The sequence below is a fragment of the Anabas testudineus genome, chromosome 7 (assembly GCF_900324465.2).
Source record: "Anabas testudineus chromosome 7, fAnaTes1.2, whole genome shotgun sequence".
Taxonomy (NCBI): domain Eukaryota; kingdom Metazoa; phylum Chordata; class Actinopteri; order Anabantiformes; family Anabantidae; genus Anabas; species Anabas testudineus.
In genome coordinates, this window is record NC_046616.1 from 17700272 (window position 1) to 17726337 (window position 26066).

General features: G+C 41.6%; 1 protein-coding gene across 1 annotated transcript in view; it reads right to left on the minus strand.

Annotated features, from left to right (window-relative positions):
• LOC113167867 (cadherin-4-like) overlaps positions 1 to 26066 on the minus strand; it is a 203796-nt gene that overhangs the window by 72733 nt on the left and 104997 nt on the right. The gene's annotated exons all lie outside the window — the stretch shown is intronic.

The window sequence follows — 26066 nt, forward strand, 5'->3', positions numbered from 1 at the left end:
CCCCTCACAGCAGTAATATGTCCTTTTACCCTGTGGTTATGGGGGATGGTTGGTGAAATAACCTCTAAAACACTGTGGTTGTTGTGGTTTGGTGCATTTTCTGAATCATTAGTCTACAAACTCAGTGATGGATTTGATATGTACAATGTAGTATACCCAAAGCCCAGAATCTGTACCACTACTGTATGTACTACACTGTATTGCCTTAGGCCCTGCAGCAAGAGTGTGTTTGTCTAACATGGTCTGACATCTGCAGGATTGTTCATGGCTTTGTGAGGTTGGTGGTTATAGTTACATAAAGCTGGGGCAAGACTGAGGATGGGTGATGGGTAACGTGTCTTTGAGCGTGTACGGTTTACAATGAGCACAACTGCAGCTTGCATCAAGTCAGGTTCTGCAACGTTCGCTTCCATGCATTGTAATTTTATTAGCCATTTGCGAAGGACAGTAATCTCAAGATAGGCACATCCATATGTTCGTGTCCATTCTTCTCCTACACTCTTTCAACTTCCCCTGGAACAGTTCCCAGTCACCAGCCAATCACAACACTACACCTACCACTGCATCTCTTTTTATTCCCGAACAAAAGATAAAAAAATGCAGATGCACGAACATAAAAAAGGCAGCTTAGTACAGGCCATAAAAACACAGGCTTCAACTTGGCCTTTATTTTAGTATTTGCCTCCAAGCATCAAATATGCTTGTTGTAAAGAAAAAGAAATCATTTTCATATTGTTTTCTCAAGCTTCCCCAAGGAAGCGAACAGCACAAAATTGCTTTCCCCAACTGCTGGAGGAAATACAGGCTGTATTTCTCAAATCTAATCAACACTGCTCCATCAAAACTTTCTGTTTTTCCAGTTGTAGGGGTCAGAGCATAAACTAAAGAAATTCCCCAAGCCTTTAAACTGTGGAAAAACATACATGTAATTACACAACCTGTATAGAGGATAAGGAACATGTTTTTTCAGTAGTAAGAGGCTATATCACTTTTTTTTCCTTGAAAAGGAGCCATCGGGCTGTGATCCCTGAAATCCGAGGGGCTGATGTTGGACTGCGATGGCTGAACCATGCAATTAGCGGTTCTGAAGTTTCACTGAGATGGGAACTGAGCTGAAAGTTCAGCAAACGGCCAAATAGGCACCTTGACTCCAAGAATGAGTAAAAACACTAGAAATACAGAGTAGTAGGCACCACGAGTGATCACAGAAGTACAGCGCTTAGATACATGAATTCCTCAACATCTGATTTAATCAGGATTTTGTCAATTATTTGTCAGCTAAAAATGAAATTAATTAAAAATCAAAAAAAGACCAGAATCATTTGTTGTTCAAAGGGTAACAAACGTGAAGTGAAGTTAATAGTTTCTCTAGACCATAATCTACCACAACAAAACTTTATTAACACTGTAATCTGACAAACTCTACGTTGTACTGCAAAAAAAAAGAAATGATCTGTGCAGTAACATTAATTCATATGTTCAGATCAATGCCACATGAAAGTTATTTGTTAACAAATTCTCATTATGTTAATAGAAAACACAATCTGGTTGCTATTACGTTCCCTCCAAAAACATATTTTTGTTTGCAGTTTGAGACACTATGACACACACTGTTTGTCTGTAGGTACTTGTGTGTATAAACCTGCAAGCTAGACTATAGTGTCTATAGCAAGCTGAAGGAGAAACATTAGCCACTCATGATAACAGCATCTTCCTAAGGGCTGCTGCGTAATTATGTGTGTGAGTACATGATGTTTTTTCTGTAACAGTTTTGTAGCAGTGTTGAACCTTTCTTATGGGTTGAATGAGCAGCCTTTAGAGAAGTGACTGATGGGTCTTAAAACTGTCAGCTAAATGTGTCTTTGAGGTTGTAGAATATAACGTAGCGTGGCCCAAAGAATGACTGAGCTGAGCGGTTTTTCCAGCGTTTTGTGTGCACACACAGGTTGAACAGTCCAAACACTGTATCTCTCCTGCGGGTAAAAGTGTGAAATACAGGATCGCTTTACTGCAACTGTTGATAAGGTGCACACTGATATGACGAGCCTGTCAGGTAGCACCTATACACTGGCAAACACCCCTAAACTCTCATGCACACGCGCACACACACACACACACACACTCACGCACACACAGCATGAAGAGACAGGAAATCACAGGAGCTGGGGGCTGAAGGAGGCTGGCAGAGAAGGGCTCCCAGAGGTACAAACACAGACAGCACGGTGTAACAGCCCACCCTCTCTGCCTCCCCCAAAAACAAATCCTCCAGCACCACACAAACGAACACATATGCTTTGCAAACAAATGCACATACACTATATCATTTGTCAGACTGTCAGAGATGTGGCACTAACCTTCATTGCGGCTAATTGTTGTGCACTCTAGCAGGGGAATGCCCTGGAGCTCTATTGGAGAGGCCATGTGCCACATGTGGTGTGTGTCTGTGCACTTTTATGAGAGGAGAGCAAGTGTGTGTCTGTGTCAGGGAAATACGCATACATGCATCAGTGTGAGTTTAAGGTGTGTACGTGCGTACGTGTGTGCGTGTAGGATGTTTATGGTATGTTTTGTGTGTACATGGGGAAATAAATTAACAGTGCTAGCAGGCTGCTTTGACAAGACCTGTTAATGAGAACATCCTCCAGAGCCTTTTGGGCCAGGGAGAGAAACCAGAGGCCGGGATCATCTGTTCAGCCTGGAAGATGGCATGGACGAAAGGAGGCTACAGAAAGCAAAAAAAAAAAAAAAAAAAAAAAAAAAAAAAAAAAAAAAAGCCTGCGCAATTAGACCACACCATCTGCAGGAGAGTTGCTAATGTGCAGTTGGAAGTGGAGCAGTGGAAAAATGAAAAGGAAAAATAACTACACTGTGTAAAAAGAGGAGCTCAGAGGGGTTGTTTAGGTGTTACATAGATGGCTGGATGTAAACTAAACCTGAGCAGGATTCTGCATTTAGACTCGACGCCATGCACACAATGCAATCCTAATGGTGAAAAGACATGCAGCATTTAGAGCTCAGAAAGCCTCTAGGCAAACATGCTTTAGAGATGTACAGCACTGTAGTAAAGTCAAAAATTGCCAAAGGCAGGGTGTCCCCATAGGGTGCATGACAGCTCCATTTGACTGAGTAAAACAGCATTAAACACGTCATGACAAAGCTGTAATGTTGTATTAAAATGTAAGAAGACAATACTTTGAACATTAGTCCATCAAAGTGTTGCATGCATACAGCCATATGCATCTCTATAGATGTGTCTTGCATGTGTGGGATTTAGAGTGTGACCAAACATGTGCGCGTACAGTAGGCGCACCAACACACACACACACACACTCACACCCACATTTGTAATATTGTATGTTGCCAAATTGGCTACAGTTGCCTCACCTGCACCTGGCTTAGTGAGGCGAAGCCAACTGGCTCCTCCGTGAGTTTGGAAAATCACAAACCAAGTAGAAGGGGTTTTAGAAATGCATGAGGCGCTTTAGTGTGTAGCATTACCATGATTCATCTTCACAAAACAGCAAAAGCTTGTGATAATCGCTTTAGCTAATCCCTGCACGCTTTGGGCAAACAAGCATGGAGCGAGTGAAGGGGTGGTTCTTTAACCCTGAGGGGAGGGGTGGATTGGGTGACGGCGTCGGTGTGGGTGCAACATGGTCAGCGTTGGAGGTATGCAATTTTATTTCTGTTCTTGTATGTGCACATGTATCATACTACTCCATCTTACAAGCACGTCCAATTCACACTGTACTTATTCAAAGCAAAGTGTCCGGTGGGAATTAAACTAGAAGATGTAATTGGTGCAACCATTTAGTGGCTGCGTGTTTGAAACAGGTGTATTTATTTGTGTGCACGTGTGCAAGTATATGTTTTTTTTGCACGGCATCGTGGTTGAGGTTCATAATGGTGCATGCTAGTCTCTGTCTCCATATATCCATCATTACCTATTGTTCCCTTGACACAAACATCACCTCTCATTCTCATCTCTGCCGCATTGAAGAAAAAAAAAAAAAAAAACCTCACCTGTGCTGCTTCTATTCCTAGACTCTGGATGCCTCCAGAAGAGCAAAAGCACAAAGGTTTACACTCAGGCTGACACCTTCCCGGGATATGGCCTATAGACATGGCCACAGGATCACCTCATTAGCATCACAAGGTGCTCTGCTCCATGACAAGCAAGACTTCACTGCACCGCTCTCACAAAATAATGAGCAAATATAACCTCTAATAGCTAAATATAGGTAACCGTGGTCTCAAGAGACTTGGAGCAGAAACTGTACACTGTGAGAGGTGTCTGGAGCCTTTCGAAGTTTCGCTGAGGTGTGGGCGTGAAGAATGCACAAAGTAAACAAAAGACTTCAAGAAAGGGAAGTGATAGTTGAACAGTGTTTGATGAGCGCTCTTACCCTGTAGCTATAGCGCATTAGGCACAGATGAGCCACAGCCAGCTCCCACACTGTTAATGTGGAACACATTACAACCTCAAAATGAGTTATGATTGCCATTAAAGAGCAAATGATTCAGACTTCACAGCTGGATTTAAAGGGCTGCCACTGCTGCGCCCTGTCCTTTCTCTTTTCTGCCCACGCTTACTCCACGAGACTTCCCCTCGCTTAGTGTGTCCACTCGCATCTGTTGTGTCGCCACTTTCGCGCGTGCATATGCAGCACGGGGGGTTTCGATTGATGTTTCTATCTGTGAACCTAGTTGTGTTGACGGTATGGAAGCAACCTTGGGCTGTGCAGTTTGTGTGATTAAATCGACTGTGCATCAACAATAAATACGGTGCAGATCACATCAGTTTGAACACTGTGTGACAACCTCTCTCGTCACTTAGTTGATAAGTGAGCTTAAGTCCCTTTCTGTCTTGAAACGTCACCATTCTTTCTCTCTCGGCTCCTTTCAGCGCCAGTGGGAGTCCTAATAATGGCATTTTGCATAACCATGAGGGAGCGACACAGGGTAACTAGTGAGGAGATGGAAGGGGAAGAAGTGGAAAAGGGTAGAATCATAGAAGAGACCTCTCTTCCGATTGCTTTCTCTTTCGCGCCCACATCATCTATCTCTCCCTCTGGGGCCAGGAGGCTAGCTGTGAAATGAATGAGAGGCAAAGCGTGGGCAGGCACTAACGCTAAGATAATGATGCCGTTTTGTCAGCCTTGGCCTTAAGCTCCTTCTCTTGGCACATGAAAGAGAAGGGAGGTGGCAGGACAGTATGACGGAAGAGAGGCGATGTGGTTGTAAGTTAACAGCACTGAGAGTGCTATTTTTTTATTTTTTTTTTTTTTTTAAGTCTACAGGCATCTGTCATAGACAGGACAGAAAAGCATTTGATTCAGCTGTTTGATCCACACGAACACAGCTAACAGACTAAGAGAGCTTTCACACTGTGTCAAGAGTGCCACTGGTCAAATACCTCAACTGCTTCTCTCATCTATACTGCAGTTAGAGATCAGCTGTGAGCAATTACTGCAAGGCGAAAAGCTTGCCTCCAAGAACGTCTATTGTAATTAGAAGTATCTGAAGTAGGAGACAGTTCTTGCAGTCTTTTTTTTTTTTTATAATATGTGAACCCCAGTGAGTCAGCCTCAGACACTTTGGAGAAAATAAAGAAAAGAAACCTGCTTTTTCTTATTAGGTTGCAAACTGTGAAAAGTTACCCAAACAGAACCATCAGAGCAACTATTGGTACTAATTATCATTGCTGTTTAACATCAGACAAACAAACAAACACACTGCAAATATTAAATGTGTTCTCCACGGGTTAGATTGAGCCTCATTTATTGTAAGTCCTGCTGGAACATGATTTGTGGCTGCAAACACTCATGCTGTGCATCAGATATCCGGCAGATGCTTAGTTACGACTAAACCAGTAAAGACAACACTTAATGGTACTGTCACGCAACCGCGAGGAGGGGAGGGGGGCAGAAAAACGATAAGCTGGGAGAAAAAATCATAAAGTGCAAAGCTTTGAAAACAGATAATTAGATCTGTGACAACAGAGCACAATAACAGTGTCAGCGGGGATGGAAATGCCTGCATTGCATGAGACAACAGCACAATGTGCCTGTCTGAACAATTCTAATATATATCATATCCAGTGATTGACTCAGACTTTGCATCATGCAAGCTGCTAATATGTATAACGTTGACAAGATGAGAAAGAGAAAAGTTTATTGTTCAATAAATATGAGTTTTTGGCAAGTCTCTTCCTGAGTCATTGGGTCTGCTCCCTCTGTCACAACTGATCACTGACTGTACAACAACAGTAAGAGACAAAAGTCCTGTCAGTGCCTCATTAGGCTGCTCATTAGGAAGCTGGCTGTATATTCAAATGTTCTCCATGGCTGATCACCGAGTCAAGGCCAAGTCATCTCTGTTGCTCTTGCTTGCAAGGCTGAGGGCTTGAGGTCAGGAGGATCTGTCATTATTAGTTCCATTACATTTTCTCTGACTGGTTTGGATCTAGCGACCTGATCCTGGGGTCAGACAGCTCCGGGCCCTGTCTGCACGCCTAACCTTCTCTCCTCTAACATACAGTACAACGTTGCATTTATTTTGGTGCTGTAAATCTCTTCCTTTCATATTTGTTACATGACCCTTGCCTGTAGGCTCCTGACACCACATTGGAATTAAACCATGCACTTTGACCATTCAACAGTCAATTTACAGTTTATGATAATACACTGTACGTGACTGCGATTCGCAGGGCTGCAGCAGTAAGAACAAGCTCAAACATTAGCATGGCTGCCTACAAAGTCTCTTGTAACTTTACTGGAGGGTCAAGCACTATTGCTTCAAAACATTCCCTGTTTTTAGTGTATTATTGCTGATGATAAGTGGTGTTGAACATCCCTCTAAAGAGTCTCCAGTTTAATTGTGTAACACAAACAAATTATGTGTAAATCAGTATCAAATGGACACTGCAGTAGCTGTGAATAATGAAGTGAACAGAAAGCGCTCAAACTTTGTTTCAGAGTTCATTTATTTATTTTTATATGCAAAATAGTAAAGGACAGCAGGAAAAATCTGCTGAAACATAAAGATGTTTGGAAAAGAGATATAATAGAACAAATAGAAAACAAGGGGCAATGAAAAAATAGGCTGGGGGAGATAAGGCAGAGAATCATCAACTTGGTTGATAAAATCTCCTGTTGGTTCATTGGACACTCTGACCATGTACAGGAAGTATTTGAGGAGCGAGGTGAGGAAATAAAAACAGTAGGAGGCAGGAACAGGAGGTGCAGATGCAATTAAAAGGCAGAGTCAGAGGTGAAGAAAGATTGTGGGTGGGTTAATACCCTGTACACTGCAGACAATCCCCTGACAGGATACAGACAGATAACTTCTTTTCACATTTTAGTTTCATCCCCATTCAGGAAGTGAAACCTTTCATAAAGCTTTCAAAATATAATAATGACCCACTCCACTCAGTAGCGGGTTCAAACCTCTCTAGCAGGTTACTACAACAGCAACATCCTTTTCCATCACAGTCCATTATACTGTAAATTAGATTACACTGGAAAACTAAGTCCCCAATCACACTAATTTGTTTTTTTTTTTCTTTTTGCACTTAAATGGTCCTATAAGACCTATAGAAATCCAATTTGTGTGCTCATTTGTTTTGGTGTATTTTGCCTAATCTGTTTTTTCTCGTCATATTGGGTTAGAGCAGTGGACACACTTACTGACACAAAATGTGTGCGTTTTGTGCCATAATTACTGGCTGCAACACAAATTGTCTATGCACTTGAAAAAGTGAGCTTCCACATGAACACAAGTATAAAGACATGGGCAGAAACACACAGACACAGACACCTTCATATGATCATTTATCTGCTGGTTCAGCTGCTTCGCTGCGAGACAAAAGATGAAAACAACACTTTTGTTTATGCTGCTATAACTAGTGAGCTATTGTGGGAAAAGAAGGGAGGGACAGAAGGACACATCAATACCAGCCAAATGGCCATTTCTTGTTACAGTCCAAGATACTTATGTGCGAAGCAGGAGACAATATGCCTTAACTACTTAAGCGCTGGAGAGAAAATGAGTTGAGGGGTAGAATCAAATTGATATAGCTCTTAACAGGATTAGCTGTTGGCTCATCAAATGTAGATTTAGTGATTTGTTGTTGGAGAAAATGCAGGTGCACTGCTATTTGGCTGAGCCCATGTGATTTTTATGATGCCCTGTGGGAATACTATGCTTAGTGTGCAGTGCAGTCACCTCTCACAAACTCTCAACAACAACTATTATATGAAGCTTGAAAAAATAGGCAGCAAAGTATTAATTGTTTCTCAGATACCAGGGACTGTGGAGAAAATGTAGTGAATATACTGTTCATATTGTGTTTTTCCTTGGTACAGTATCACATCAAGGGATGTTAAATGTGTTAAATGAAACAGTCATTAAGGTTAAGATCAAGTGACTCCTGAAGGCTGTGGTACAAATAAGTCTCATTTTGGCATATCTGCAGTTGTATCTGGAAATCAAAACCATGTGGTGTTGACTTTGAAAACAGCATTAATGATAATTACAGTAATGAATCATGAAACTTGAAAAGCAAGTTTAGATTTCTGCAGTGGAAGAATCACTGGCTACCTTCAAGAGGGGAAAAATACAATTGAAACAAATGAAAAACTATGACATTGTAGCATCCATAGTATCAGTGGCATAATGTGAGCATGTAAGTATAACCTCTCAAAAAGTCATAACGTAAAACAGATGACAATTTAAAAAGATTCAATATAGACATCATGCAAGCAATGACAGTAAGTGCTGTATATAAAAACCCAGTGCTGTCTGCAGAAGTGTAATGCCATTGCAGAGACTGTTCTGCAATTAATGTTGCTTAGCACCACTCCAAGTTTAAGTACCAATTACTACTGGTGAAACTTGAAGAAGTTCCCAGTGGAACTCTTCTATTCAAGTGAAAACACACCTATTCCCACAAATGCACAAAGCAGTGTAGTGTAGAGACAATAAGTACTGTAGGTACGAGTGGAAGCTACTACCTGTTGTCAGTTGGCATTGCCCTGGAGGAATAGGGTATGATTTTGCTGTAGTTGCTGTAGGGATGAAAGAGAGTCCAGCCCTTGTGGATCCTCTCTTAGGGTTTGGGAATGCTTTGTAATTCAGAATAGAGCTGTCACTGACAGACCTGCTGGACACCGCTGCACACCGGGAATAGAATCAAATTCTCACCTCAGCCTGATACAAATAGCGACTGATGAATTAAGAATGAGTCCAGCCAAAGGCACAAAAAAGGCAACTCTCGTAAAACAGGACTGCTGGAGGGGGCAAGGGCAGGGGAGAAGTGTGTGCGGGTTGTGATGGGGTTAGCTGCAATCCCGGGGAAAAGACGAACAAGATGCAACATCCAGCTGTGTCTGTGAGGACTGTGCATGATTAATTTCCCTTTGATAACACAGTGAAAATCTGTATGATCCTATTCTCATTTTTGCCCCATAATGGTCCTATTAAATGGGTAGTGTTCCACTGTGGTCAAAATCAATTCTGAAACAGATAGTGAAAACAGCCAGACAGAAGGCAAACAAAACACAGAATAAGTGGAGGAATGCTGCTGCAGTGGAGTCTAGAGCCAGGCTGGAGAAGATGTGTGGTCTGTCAGTGGGTTACTGTGTGGTGGGTGTAATCAGAGGGAAAGAGTGGTGCATCATTATTCAAAGTGAGAAGTTGGCGGAGAGAAGCTGATAGGTAAACCAAATGATGGAGGAGCATATGATTCTCCTGCTCTCCTCTGTCGCTGCCCCCAACTCCACCCCTGTTAAACCTTGAATCTGGAGCCCGAGAAACGCGAAGTACTCAGCAGCAGGTGCAGTGCTACCCATCACTATCGCCACGGGGAACACGGTGCCACATTTACTCTTAAATCAGAACATGGCAGGGGGTCGAGTGAGCTTATTGGTTTGTGTGTGTGGGTGTGTAGGTGTGTGTATGTTTATTGTACATGCATGGATGCATAAAATGCTTTCTGCCTACTGAATCGACCTAAGGTTATTTATTCAATTAATTTATTGCTGTCTATAAAATAACAGATAATAGTAAAAAGAATGCACCTTCGACCTGGCCAACAGTCAAGACCCTAAACTCATCAAATTTCAAATGACTAGAAAAGCTGTATGTTCTCATATTAGTCAAGCAGGATTGCTGGAATGACATTTAGCTTAATAACAAAGTACTGTATTATGAACTATCCAGCACTACCGTATACCAAGCAAGTATTTACAGTTTAACACAATTAATGCATTTGATCTTGACTGCACAACGCACCGGGGGATCAGCTTTACATCTTGAAAACATACTATAGAAAACAGCTTCATTTATTGAACGCAGCTATCTGCTTTTGATCTTCAGAGATAGGTGAGCAGATGGGTGCTAAGTGAAACACTTTGTCCTTTTCCTTCTATATAATGTGAATAGAGATTAATTGAAGAGATGTGCTCTCTTTCATTCTTGAATTGTCCTTGCACCGCATCTCAGGAGCCAAAAGAATTACAGGCTACACTAGAACAATTAAGTCTGCCTCCTGTCCAGATGCTATCAGAGCTGCACACAGTAAACAAGAGCAGATAGCAGCGGGCCCCAGGAACTGAAATGAATCACAGTCTATGTCTGATACAGATGCTTCTCTCTTTCTTCCTTACACAGATAAAAACACATCACAGCTCCTGTCTCAGGTTTACTTCCAGCCAAAGAGCTCAGTTGGTCCATTTTCATCTGGCTAGATCTTTTACGAAATTGAAAGATCTCCAGGTGGAATGAACTCTGATGAGCCAGCAACCACTGCGTAATTAAGTGTGAACTGCAGGCAGCCTGGGCAGGTCTATGCTCTTATGGTGGGTGCATTTAAACTGGGATTACCTGTGTATACTGTAAGCATGTGTAAGCATACACACAGAAAGATTACATAAAATAAAATAAATGTAGATGGATACTGAGCAAGTGTGCCTGAATATTTATTCAAGGTTCCCATCAGTGTGTGGCCTCCTGTCAGTGTGTGCCAGTGTATCCGTATGGGAGCTTTAACTGTGTACACAAGTTATACGAAGTACAAAAAAGAGGATAACAGAGATGACACATGGGCAGACAGACAGAGCTGAGATAGGCTCTGTCAGCCCAGAGGTGGCTATCTGCTGCTTCACAAGTATTCTCAGCTCTTTCTACAAGATTAACTGTCTGGCATGCTCAGCCCGCTTCTGAAACTGACAAATGTCACTCTAAATAGTATTTGTGACTTGTGATTGAGTTATGGGGAGGGGTGGGGGGGTCATCATCTGTGTCTAAAGGACACAGAAAAGCAAGAACACAAATATTTGTTTTGCTTTAAAAGATTTTAATGTTGGCTTTGAGCATGCCCTATGGTTTGATTTCCTGTGTTGGCATTTCTGCAGGGAGAGTGGTAAAGTAATGGAAAATAATGCTATTTCCTGAAGAGGAGACTGAGCTGACAGGAGCCAAATAGATCAAAACACTAATTATGTCATAACTTATATACTGTATACTGAAGTCGGTTATGGCTGGGTAAAGAGTTCATGTTTTGTTCCTGTTAAATAAATGATATATCTCCCAAGCAACGCACACAAGTTTCTAGTGGGAAAATAAAAAAGAGTAGGTACAAATTTACAGTACATGCCTGAAATGTGAGGGGATTTAAAATAGCTGCTTGTATTTTCCCTGCAGACACCAGGCAAAGTGAACACAGTTTGCACCACATCATAATACAGTATCATCCCTGACATCAGCAGCATTCACACCACCACTTCATGAATAGAGTAATGTTTCATTGCTGTTGTGAAGAGGCACTCTGTGTGCTACATAATGCTGCAGCCTACATCGGTACAGGGAACAGGATGCTGTTGTAGACCTGCGAACTCTGTCATCCTTTATTGAAGATGACATGTACTTTTAGCACACATCGCTCCCAGGCTTTCTCCCCTGCTCGGTCGCTTTTAAACACACAACTGGGAGCGTTCACTGAAAAACAGGGAGCGCCGCGAATAACACACAAGACACACAGGAGTCTTTGATTCTGTAACGTAAAACACACTTGGATACAGATACTGTACACACAAGCACACACAGGCACTCACTTAAGTGTCTCCCGGGTCGGCCCTTTCTGTACAATAATCCTTGTTAGAGATGCAGAGGCGTTGTTAATGACAGTCATAACCATTCTGAGGCAGTTAGTCTTAGTATCACCTCAACTCCCAAGTCTGCTTGGAAGGCTACTTCACACACTCTTTTATTACCTTCATGACCATTAGTACCTCCATTTTATTGCTGTCATCTTCACCATTTACCTGACAAACGCAGCCCTCAGCAGGATTTCTCTTCTCTCGGTTTCTCTCTCCCAACCTCTCACACGCATCCAAACACAGATCACAGTTTCCTGGTTTAATACAATAACCCATGGAACAAATATCGATTAAGCTGTTTGTGTTGACATATATATTACATATAAATATATTTTTTAAAGTTTAAGCAGGTATGGAGTTTGAAAATACCAGAAAATCTGACAGTATTGTACTTTAAGGCTGATGGGTCATGTAAGGAGTTGATCTAGGTGTCTTGAACTACAGTAATATCTGTTGGTCTTTGCACTTCTAAACAGTTTGAAAATAGATTTTCAAAGCAAAATCTGGATCTCATGAAGGCAGTACTGTGAACTGTGTTCTTCCTGAGTCTAAATGTTTTTACTAGATCTGTCACTTTTTAACTCTTGGTAGCTGCTTCATGACTAAAGGAGTCGAGAGACTTATATTCTTGTTCTAAAATCCATGTTTTTCACCAGATTCACCAGAGAGTTGGACACATCTACTGTTTAAAAGATGTTGAAGAACAAGAGGGAAAAAGAAAACTTCAGCATTAATGTAATTAAAAACAGAAGCGTTGTCAAGCGTAACAGAAATGTACTTGAGATATGTTGTAATTATATTTTTGTATTAATTAAATTTTAACTTATTTCCAAAATTAGAAACACAGTATTATGAAACCCAGAATGTCCCCAACATTTGGCTGTCCCGCCCAGTTTTAAACCTTTTAACTAGACTGGCTTGATTTGATTTGATTAGATTAGCCTCTCACTTATGAAAACAGTTTACTAACCAAGACACAGTTCAGTAAGTCTACAGTCTGCATACTGTACAACCAAGAGTTGTCTTGCAAACATGGCAGAACCTCTACCAGGACTCTCGTCATAAAAGAAAATGGTACAGAAGAGGTTGGTTGGTTGGTCGGTTCCCAGTGCTGGTCTTCAAGGCACCCTTGAAGACCAGGCCATCCTGCTTGTTTTACAAACTGCCTGCAGTTACATCTTCTGATTGGCTGAACACACCTGTCCAGCAGTGGACAGGACAGGGACAGTTGAAAAAGCAGGGCAGCGTACCAGGAGGTCCAGCACAGAGAACCACTGGTTTAGGTTATGTTGCACTAAGATCTAAACTCACTGATCTTACTGTGCTAACAGCAACTGGACATTCCAGTAGGAGTAGGCGTAGGCGTAGTCCTCTCAGAGCTGTCACTATTGGGATTAGCCCTCACGTGCAAGTCAAGAAGATTTCTTTTGCACCCTGTGCCAGCACTGTGCTCACTCCATCAAGTGGAGTTGGGGGATGTCTGCCTAAAAAGTCGCTTTAGGGAGCAACATGGAGGCTAGACTCGGCTCAGGCGGCGGGACATCAGAAAAGCCACGCTAAGCCCCCCGTGGGCTCTAGTGAAAGGATCGTAGGGAGCGACTTGCACCTTTAGGTTCCCAGAGTTCTGACTGGCCTCTGACAAAAAAAGGGCGCAGAGTGGGGAAGATAGGCCCCAGCCGAAGACGTTCAGTCTCCTGCTCGCTGCGGTAAATGTTGCCGACCATTTCACTGGGAGCAGGTGCAGGAAACTCGGGAGAGAAAGGGCAGAGGAGGCAGAGGAAAAGCGTTCTTACACCCTGGGCACAGCCGGACACCGCCGGTGGAACGCTGAGATGAACTCATCTTCTTTTCTTTACAAGGTGACTGCATCACACACTGAAGTAAAAAGGGGGGCTCTTGGGAGCAGAGCTCAGGACACTCAGGGTTTATGTACTTTGTATGTGGACCTGATGAAGTGAGGCCAGTGCCGGCACAGGGCATGACAGAAATCTTCATGACTGTGCATACGCGCTGGGATAAACCCAATAGCGACAGCTCTTAGAGGGCGAAGCCTAAACAAATTGGAAGTCAGGGATATACTTTCCCCCTCTATAGCTTCATCCCTTCATGAAGCTATGGATCTCAGAGATCACTCTTAGTGACAGCATGCACACCATAATCCTAAAAACACCTCTGTTTCCTCAGCTCTTAGGGTAGCGGGATTTTCTCTGATGCAGGTGCTGGGATTTGGCTAATACACATTTGTGTGTGTATCCGTTTGTGTGCTTAGCACAAAAATGCAATTATATAGAGATTAGAGAAGATGATGTGTTGGCCATAAATGATAAATACACACATACTGAATCTGATGACTAAATTGGAGAGGGGGAGAGCTGTGCTGTGAGTCCCATGGCCCATCAGTGAGTGTGTGCCTGTGAACGTACAGTATATAATTATGTGTGTTTGTGCATATGTTGCCTTGTATGTGTACATTCCTTCATTTATAATCATGCATTGACCTTTGTTTTTGTTTTTCTTTCATTGTCGGTCACCTGCGCTGTTAAATTAGATTTTCATCTCATCCATCTCTCTGTGTCCTGTGCTCCCACATTACATAATCATTAGAGCTATTTGTTAATGTAAACATATTGATTGGCGCAGCTTTAAATTTGGTACAGCCAGCACACTTGTGGATCTCCATCAAAGCAGGGAAGGATACAGCCATAGGCAACACCACGGGCGGGCTTATGGTGCTTAAGCCCTGAATGTTTTCAGCAAAGCCCTGAATCTTTTTTCTGTTCATCATGACTGACATTTTGGGACTAAACACAGATGGTAGCAGGGTAAAAAACCAACACACTTTAAACTGAATGGTGGGAGTGAAGTGCTGAAGGGAAAGAAATCAGAGCTCTTCCTTCCTCCTCCTCTCCTTTCGTCCTCTTACTCACTCGCTTTCAAATTAGCATTAGCTGAGTCTTCAAGAAATGTAAACAGAATACGGGACAGCAATATCTACTCAGAACTACATCAGTGACTAATTCGCATCTCCCATTTACAACTGGATAAACAATTTTATTGTTTATTTAAAAAAGTCTGAATAGAAGTTTTACTAAGCACACCTTGAAATTAAAAGGAATCTAATACAACAGACAAGCCATCAATTACGACAATTAAGATAATAATGTTTGATTAATGAAACCCTATGTTTCTTACAGATGTTAAATTACAGTGGTGTTAAAGTAGACTGCATTATGCTGAGAGGTGTTTTTAACTCCAATGTACAAAAATAACAGGGGGAAAAGATGCGTAACACTTATCAATATAAGGTGAAAGTCCAGCTCAACACCACCAGTAGCTACAGTATGACCTCAGTGTAATAAAGCATGCAGCATTTATCACCTTCAAGGATACAGTAGTTAAATCAATATCAACATAATATATAACACCACTACAGTATTTATGCATATAGGTATAAATAACATAATATAAAGAAGAAACAGCAAGTGAATCCTGATCTAAGGGTACTAAGGACACTGCATAAAAAAAATGTATTGTGTTGGATAAGATAGAGTACAATGATGCAGATGAAAGAAGCTGAGTGTACATAGTAAATGGCATATAGTAGACATATATATTGTATGTAGGCACTAATCTAAGAAAAAAGTATTCAATTCAAAAGCAGTGAAAAGGCTGAAGTACAGAGGAAACAAGAGAAGGTAAACCAATGAAGATTTAATGCATGGATGAAATCATTATCAATGCTTGCATTCAGGTTGCATGTGGCTAACTGTATGAATTGTATCCAGCGGCATACATGAATTAAAGCTTTCCCCAGTCTGCTTCAGACCCAACCGAAAAACAAATTGGCTCTGATAAGCAGCTCCGCTGCTGCCTGCCTTTAGTTAAGCAAGAGATACAATATGCTATGAGTTGAAAACATGCTGTGTTTAAGATAATATATTCTCCGTGTGTGAAAATGTCCGTGTTTTGCCTCAGGCCATGCTCTTTCTCAGTACAAGGATTACTTCCATTTGCCAGTTAGAAGACCTGCAAAGTTCAATGATAAGCAGTCTTCTGATGAGCAAGATTGGTACACAGCCTGTCCTTACTGTGTCTTACAGGCAATCGTTTGATCTTTACAACATATGTATATGATTTCACATCAACTGTGTATGCAAAGATGAAATGAATTTCCTTTTACAGCAGAGATGTATGTGTACAACATTCATTCAACCATGTCATAAAAATGTTCTGAATAGCATAATTATTTGTTTTGAGCAATTAATTCCACACTGGGGAGCAAATAGTCTGCATAAAGTGATGAGGGGAATGTAATCTTCTCAGCAGCTGCAATTCATCTTTTACATTTTAATAAGTGATTCTGGCACCCTATGACAAAGCCCTTAATACAACTTGTCACATACTTTTCTCAGAACTGACTTTTAGATGTTTTTAAGTTGTTGAAAGCGCTTTTCTTAAACTTCTCGCACGTCTCCATTTTTCATTTTTTACTTCCCCAACATACTCAGCCTGTCAATAGTAATTTTTGTTTTAAATAAAAGTTGTAAAAATGCAGAGATGGTAGAAAAGCGTAGTGGAGCACATTATTTTCCTCCCACAATGCATTTCATCAGGGATAACAATGTTTTTCCCTCATATGACAACGTGACATGGCAGTTGTTCATGTAGCCACTTGTTTCGTTGTGTCTTAAAGAACTAAGATTTTTATATATATATTAAAACAATAAAACCCATAATCACAAAAGTAAACTTTGAGGAGGTTCACAGAAATACATATGCAAAATTGTAATCATAGTAAAATGTAGATTAACTCAAAGTCTCAACTTGAAAAATTAAGCAATACCACCTATCTCATATTGTTGCTACTTGTTTCCTTACAATTTTGACTTTCTTCAACATTTTCATTTTATTTTACAGTGAGCATAATAAAAGAATAATATAAAAGTTTTTTTTTTTTTCATATATCAGTTCCTGGAATTAAGCTGGGAACGCTTAACTCAAAATAGAGAAAGAGAAATGAATATTAATTAAGAAAATAAATCGAAAACAGGAATGAAAGATATGTTGAAATTTAAATAGTTTCTTTCAGATTCAATTTTCAGATGTATTCCTGAAGCACATATTCCTTAATGCAATTGCTTAATGCATAAGAATGATGTATTCAAATTTCTGCAATTCAAATAAAGCTTCCGCAAGCACAATTCTCCTTCTATAGCACTACAGGTTGGTCAGGGGGAAAAAAAAATCAACAGAGGGCAAATGGAGCACAGAACTTATGAACAGGATTTTCTTATTCATGCTGAAGCATTGTTGATATAAACCGTCAAGTCTAGAGAAAGAGAGAGAGAGAGAAATTAAGCACACACACACACACACACACACACACACACACACACACACACACACACACACACACACACTCTTCTCCTCATCCAATTCCTGCCATGTCTTTGAAGAGAATGCTTTGTTCAGCTGTGTTATTACATTATCAGCCGGCAGACAATTTGTTTGACAGTGCTTCTAGAGAGAACGGTGTACACATTGCCTCACCTCCCCATCCCCCTTTTCAATTAACAGTTTTCTGCCCTCCAAAACAGTCGGAGCACTTTTTTTTTTTTTTTTTTTTCATCTGTCTTTTCAGTAAGTCAAGGACAGGCTATTAGGCTTCTGTAGAGCCAGCAAGTACACTCACACGTTAATTGCTTGAAAGAAAGGGAAAAAAAAATTGGAAATGTAAAGAATAGTAGAAATAAAAACAAGCATGCAAATCCCCACAGATCTCACCAGGGTTAACAGCCTTTGCGCCATACCACGTGTTAGAGAAAGCGTTGATTTGCACTGTTCTGAAGACAGTCGTCCTTTCGCTAATATTACACTTGATCAATTTGGGTGACACACACACACACACACACACACATGTGCGCTGCAAGCTGAGAACACAAATGCTGCGCTGGCATGGCAGCTATCTCCAACCACCACGTGACGCACTACTGTTTGTAGCGGGGTACTGTATTTGTGAGCACGCTGTCAGAGCTAATGTGCAGCAGATAGTAGTAAGCTGTCAGCGCAGTGAAATGAGGATGTTCCTTTGTGTCTTACTGTGACAGCGTGTTTGTGTGGAAATGCATGCTACATGTGATTTTGAAACACTCGCATGCTGTGTGACCAGGTGACTCCTAATTAAGGCTGAGAGAATGTCAGACATTGCAGTTGACCTATTCCCTCTCACACTGTCAGCATGCCAAGAAAACATCCATTATATATATTTCAAATGACAGATGTGTCAGGAGAATGTCAGAAAAAGACATGTCCAGCATTACTTACACTCCTCTTCCCGTGGCTTTCTCTCAAATGGAGTAATACTGTTTCTTTTTGAGATGGAAATCTTGCAGGGGTGCTGGGAGACATGTGGTGATACTTCATTATGGTTCCTTGCCGAATAAAACCACTGTGTTAACACTTCAGAGGTCTCCCCAATCCCTTTAAGGTGAGCAAAGGCAGAAGCGCGCACGTACACAGAAGCACAAGCGTATAAACGCAACGGCTGCGCCCTCTGAATGACAGAGTTATGCAGGCTTTGCATAAGAATCCAGATAATGCAGTCAGATGGCGAGGAGAAGCGATGTCAAACAGACAGGCCTTCAAACGAGGCACTGGGTCTCCCTCTCCCTCTCAGTGAACTGACAGCCTCTGGCCTGAGATTCAAGCAGCCTCAGGATGTCAAACCCCACTATGTTTTGACACTCGCTGCTGTCCTCAGCAAAAAGAGAGAGGCAAAACAGCAGTGAAGGGCTTTTGTAAACACAAAATTCACACTCCATTTGTGTTTTAGTTCCTACTGAATGCACAAACAGACCTCGCAGGGAGGCGCGCACACACACACACACACACACACGCGCCCGCGCACATAAAATATACACACTTGTGCGAGGAGATAAGTCCTACATAAGTCCTTCTCAGACACTCACTGTAATAGGTATATATTTTTTCATATACTTTTTTTCTTTACAGTTTTTCAGTCACGTTTAAGACCAAACTTTCGGTAAAAGTTGCTCAAGCTTTCTGTCTACTTAGGACAGAACAACATTGCTGTAAGTTTTCTCCACGGCTTAGATATGAATACAAATAGCTGCACTGTCAGGAATCACACACACACACACACACACACAGCGTTACGATGTGCAGAGATACAACACTTTGGGTGTAGTGTGGGAAGCAGGCATATTGGACTGCTTCAGGAAGAAATAATGGGAGATTGCTCTGAAGTGGCTGATTGGACTACAGTGTGTACCGAACACTGCTTGTGTAAAAACGCTTGAGAATTTGTCTGATTGCGAAATCAAGACAGCTTAGCAGTAAGGAGAAGAAAACAATGCCAGTGCCTGTTAAATATCATCATCAAATATCACGTGAGCAATATGGCTCCATTCATGATGATACCCTGAACTAGAGCACGGGCAATGGGGATAACTTCTCTATAACAGACACCCACAGTATATGTGTGAAATCCTGAAAGTCATTTCTTTAACTGATAAATGAACCCAGCAACGTTACCGACTCTATGACTGAAAGCGGCTGGAGAGGTAAAAAAAAAAAAGCAGTGGGGAAGGGGGGCAGAAGCGAGAAAGAGAGAGAAAGAGAGATAAAGAGGGAGACGACTGAGAGCAAATCTATTACTGATAGTGATTTGGTGCTTGCTAGAGAGGATGAGGAACAGAAGGGTCCATTCATGTGGCTCTTGTCCCAATAGGAGAGATAAGAGAGTAGTGGAGCTCAACTAACTCTGTAATTACACTGCATACAAGTCTGTGGAGAGGTTTCCCTCCTGGTGTTGAGGGCTGCATGTAAGACACTCCGACTGACACGGTGAGAGCTAAATGCTTTTGAATCTAAAGTAATCATAAATATACACCTGTGCCATGTGGAAATCCAGTCAGGATATAATTTGTGTGTCCAAGGGGACAGTTTGTATGTTCCTGCCACGCAGCATATCTGTCTTTTGGCCCCTGTGGGTCTGCGAGAATATTTGTCTCAGCTCGCTTCCCAGCACCGTCTCCACGCAGCCCCTTTCGTTCCATCTACTGTCACAGGAGAAGTGACAGGAGGCGATTTTTTTGATCTTATTTGGGTGAATTTATTTGCTCAGTAGGGCACCATGCCCCCAACCACCGCTGACACATTTCTAGCTCTCTCCAGTGCAAAGCCCATCTGAAACGTGGTAAAATCAGAGTAATGAAGTATGCAGCACACTGGCAAAGGCATCAAGCAGATGACAGCAGGAGGACTGACAACAAAGGGAAAGAGAGGTGGAGTAGCAGCTCAGGAAAAAAGAATAAAAGAAAAAAGAAAAGCTAAACCTCGGCCAAACTGTAACGCGTTAGTTAGACGAAGAACCTACGAAATATCATCCAATTCATTAAATTAAAGGAAAGAAAGTGAAAGATGAATGTGAATGAGCCCGAAAAAGAAGAACAAGGCCAATAATGTGAGGCCAGATATACTCTTTATGGACAGTGTCTGGTTGGGCTCCCCTCTATGACAGCTTATTAAAGTTTCATGCTAAAATGAGTCAATATTAGATATGACATTTTCAGGGTGAACCAGTCTGGGACGGATATGGGAATAGGGCAAAGTTCTTGTTGCCATGGTGGCCAAATGACCAGTCGTGGCCAGAGCGGTCCCACGAGGCGCTTCCTAGGTCAGTCAAATAATATTTCCTTAATTGAAATTTATAAAAGGTTAAAAAACGGGATGGAGATGACATTAACAGCAATGATTTCATATTTCCCAAACCTTTTCGCTCATCCCACAGCACGTCATTACATTTCCAAAACATTAATGTTCCCGGCTCATTCCTCGCTCAGTATTAATAAAAAAAAAAACAAAGCTTTGTGTGGTGTATCCTCAAACTATTCTCTTATTTCTTACATTTTCAGCCTTTGATTGTCGTACCTGTACATCATTACATCCCTTTTGTCTCCTTCTCCGTTTTTAAAATAGACACCGACTTGATCACAGGCAGCACAAAGACACAAAGTGACGGGGATCAATCTGTTCTTTGCAAAACCCCGAAGTGAATGAAAATGGTTGAAGACAGGATCCCTGGGTATTTTCTCGACTTTTAGAAGTGGGGAATAAAGTAAATATTGCATTTAAAGCCCAAAACGGTTTGAAACACAACACGCACTCAATCAGATCCAGACTTATAGGTTGTTTGAAGACGATAAAGGGAAAACATGCTGTCAAACTGACATAAAAATCAGTGAAAACGTGGAAGAAGCAACAATGCTTAACTTTTGAGAGACAAATGTCAGCCTCTGCTCTTTCATCAATGTCTCCTGCTCTTCCCGTTAAACCTTTAAAGAGGTCGTTTGATGAGCCTGAAGCAGGCCACACTGGAACCGACCAGCAACCAACAATCACAGGACCTAACCTTTCATTTCCTGGCTTCAAGTAAGAAATCAAAGACATTGAACAAATGATTCAGGAGAGGGTGATGGAGACAAGGAGCTTTAAAAGACACAGATAAGGGAAGATAAAAGGGGGACGAGAGAATACTTCAAGAGAGGAGCGAGAGACGTGATTGACAGGGAAAGACAGAGGTGACAGACTCAGCGAGAGGGCTCTTTATATCATTGAAAGTTAAAGGGGCTGTGGTGCAGCAGCAGGAAGTCAGAAGAATTTGCAGACCAATTAGTCGCAATGTTCAAAGTTCAAAATCCCTCCTGCATTCACATGCTCTTCCTTTATGATCTTTTTTTTTTTTTTTTGGCTCATGAAAGACCACAAAGACACACACACACACATGCGCACACACCTTCATACATGATACAAGAAGCAGATAATCACGCTCAGGGGCTCCTGTTGTAGTTACACACATGCGACGTTCGGCAAGGCAGAGCTGATTACAGGTGCCGCAAATAGAGGATGAACTTATTTACATGCCGCTCATTCCTTGTTTCATGTGGCATTAGGACTAAACACAAATTAAACGCGCCACATGCAAATAAATGCTAATCGTGACTGGAGTTGGGATCGCATTGGAGCTGCCGGCAATAAATTGTAAGCGCACTCTGACTAAGCACATCTCATTTCACTCTTTCCACGCTATCCACTGAACATGCTTTGATCTGCTTCACCACTCTACGGGGCTGCCCACGGGTAGTCTACGAGCAGGACCATAGACTAATCAGACATACATTCTTCTTTTTCAGCTTTTCTTGTTCAATCAGTTAACGTACATTTGAGGGCAGTCTCTGAAAATAGCTAATGATAATAAAGCCTATGGCATTAGCTGTGGCCCCGGTTTTAAGTTGGAAATTTAAACACTTTAACTTGGATTCCTGCTGTTTAGTGTGCCGCTGAGTGTATCTAGGCAGCCGATGCAGAGAGAAATGTTTCACTTTGTTTCCAAAGAATTGTGGACAGAGAATCTGAATCTCAGCGATAGGGGAACAAAAAAAAAAAAGAGTATCAAAGATACATGTGTGTGTGTGTAACTACACTGTGTCCAGGTGCCACTGTGTGTATGCAAGGGGAACTGAGATGTTGGGACTTGGCATCTCTTCTTTTTAATGAGTATCTCTGGAGATGGCAGGTGCATGTTCAGCCACTCTTTTACAAGCTCAGCAACAAACAGGCCAGTCCTCTCTCCCACTACAATTACCGCTGTCATTAGCCGAATCGCATTATCAACAACACCAAACAAGCGATATTGCTCACAAACACACACGCGAACCACTCGTGAAAGTCTGCCTCGGCGTACACACCTAGATTGACTGCGCTGGGATTTAGAAAAGAACAGCAATATGGCCACAAAAGACAGCTAAATTATTTTTCATGCTTCTGATGTGCGTGAATGACGAGATTATTGAGTCTACGCCATCCTATGTTTTTTCTTACTTATTTATAAATTCAGGCTTAGAAAGAGCTTTTTTTTTTTTTTTATTAATTTTATAAAAGCAAACATTTACATAATTAGGTTTACTTAATAGTGCTTGAACTGCCTTTTCATGTTGTAATGATAACTATTTTGACTAAGTTGCCATCACATTTTTGTATTTTTCCTGTTAATTTAATGTTTTTCATATTCACTTAGTTCACTTAATGTGCTTTGAAAATGGCAACGCCAATAATGATAATGTTGTTGATGATGATGATGCTAATGATAATGATATGTGGTAGCTGCAGTATAGCTGAGTGCTAGATACAGTAAGTGGTGGTAAGTGATGACAGACTTTCATCCCTCAGCCTTTGTGCCACAGAAGGGACGCGTATTTGGAGTCGTAGCTGCCTTCGTTATAGTGTGACTGTGCCCTCCGTAAAGAAACCAAGAGGTGAGCACTATTATTATGTTTACTCTTTAAAACCCGAGTGGTAGCAGGGGAAATCATCTACTCTTCATTTTCACTGCCAACTTCTCGCTGTGCCTCTCTCTGTGGTTTTCCTCTCTAGCTAAACTTTGTTCTGTTTGTAGACCATAGTTAAAAAAAAAACCTCACCGCCTGTGAGGTGCAAATAGTAATTTAAAAACAAATGATGAACACATTTAAATTTAAGCTTCCAAAGAGGGGCGAATCAGCGGTGGCACACGGGAGGACTTTCATCAGCTAAATTCCAAGTTTCAAGGTTGAGGGGAGTTTGTGTCCCTTCACAAAAGGGAGGGATGGGATAATTACTATCTGAGCATCCTGATGAGATACGTGTGTCTATGGATTCAAACAGGTGGGCCTGTCTGAATAGATATGTGGTGATCAGCCAGGGGCAGCAGGTGGGAGATGGAGTAAATGTCAATTAGCTGTCAATACTGACAGATTGATATTTGATTTGATAGTTTTACTGTATGTTATACATGCAGCCAAACTTGAAAAAGTTCAGCATCAGTGACTTAAAAATACTTAGCTATGGGAAAAAGGAGAGTGAAGTCAAAACAAGTTTGTCATGCTATAGATGTTGTGTGTCGGTTGGTTAACCTGCTCACACAGCTGGAGATGCACAAAGCACTGAGACCACTACCTCCACTGGCTGGTCACTTCTAGATGGAAGATCACACACCGCAAACACTGCACACACAGCCATTACCCACCTCCCACTCCCTCCACTGGGTTCTGTGATTCAGTCAAGCAGGAGAGGAAAGGAGGGGAAGGTTAGTGGGTGTTCAACGCTTTGAATTCCAGGAGTGGCTGGAGTTGAAGCCTGTTCTATGTTTTCTCTCGTCGTCGTTTGCCTGGGGGCTGCAGGGAGCTTTATTTACTAGAGCTGACACACCAGGGGTGGCAGAGAGCCCTAATTGCTTCACGGCATCCTTGAGCTGTGTGAGGCATTCACTCTGAACATGGATATCTCACAGAGAGAAATTAAGGGGCCATGGTGGGGAACATTGCCCGTGTCCAGTTTTAAAAGACAAGCCCAATGCGCAAATGCACAGAGCAATGCGCTGACGCACAAACAAAGTCTTTGCTCTGTGAGGTGTGAGCAGAGAGGTCTCTAACAGCCTGAGTGAGCACCGGAGAGAACTTTAAGCACACTACACAGCACCAACACTCGAACGGCAAGCACAACTAAGCAGCAACTCTGCCTCAAGTTTACTGCCGTCTTTCGATCTTTCATTCCGTAATGAGGAGCCCATTACTAAAATCTCATCTTTGTTACACATTATGATGATGTACAGTGAAACTAAGAGACCATGGCACATTATGCCGATCCACTCACACTGCTCAGATCCTGCATAAACCCTGGTTTAATCAAGTCTAATTGTTGAGATTATGAGGACTTGTGTATGGTAATGCCTCAACAAACACAAGAACTGGAACAAGTATTGTCCCCTAGGAGGGTTTACACATTTTCCTCTGCTATTAGTACATGTTAAGCTGAAGTCAGCTTAATTCAAATATGATAATAGCTGGTGGATTAAAATTCCTCATGAAAAGTCATCTTGCTTCATTCATGGCTCCCACCATTAAATACTGCATTCTGTGTTAAAGTTGCGAAATTCCCATTCTTCACGAGCATGTTATCATTTATTAATAATACAGACGTCTTTTATTTTTTTTTGTCTGGTGTACAAACACGTTGAGCTAATTGATTTGCCTCTGAATCAAATAGTACATTCAGCCGTGTCTAGCCTGCACTGTGCAGCCCCAGGAATGTTGACAATTAGGTATTCACTTTTCATTTGCACTAGTCTATAACTTTATAGCACAGCCACTGTGCTTTCGAACACTCTCATCCAAACAGATAAGAATTGCATCTGACAGGCTAATTAATAATGAAAGCTTCCCTCCACCCTGGAATTCTATTCCCCCAGTAGGATTTCTATTAATGTTGATTGACCCTGGCTTACACTCCTACCCCAGCGCCTTCTTAGGTGCCAGTGCAGGTTAGCTGATACATGAATAATTCCCAGTGGACATTAAGAGTAAGAAGTAGGGCAGAGGATTCAGTGGTGTGCTCCTCTTCCCACCCTTGCTCTCATTCCCCTCATCAGCAGGCTGTTAATATTTAATTATACAAGCTTCATTTCACACTCTCTGAAACCATGAGGTGGAGATGGAGGTTCAAGGGACCACTTTGAGGGAAATGATGAAATAGAATACCGGGGGTTAGTCGAGAATACAAGAAAGAAAAGGAGGAAAAGAAGTAGAGCGTGGAGGAGTAAGATGCCACTGTGAGTTTAACCAGGCAAGTCAATTACAATACATTCATATGTGATATGGTGGACCCACAAGACAAGGAAGTCTGTTGGTGGGAATTGAAATCTCAGCTTAATGTGAGAGATGCAATGAAAGCTGTGTAAGTACCAGACGCAAATCCCATTTATAAAAGAGAAGACTGCAAAAGAAAAAGAAACTTTATGGTGTTAATGTAATGATATAAATATGTATGAGTACATTCTTGTATCTGAAAACA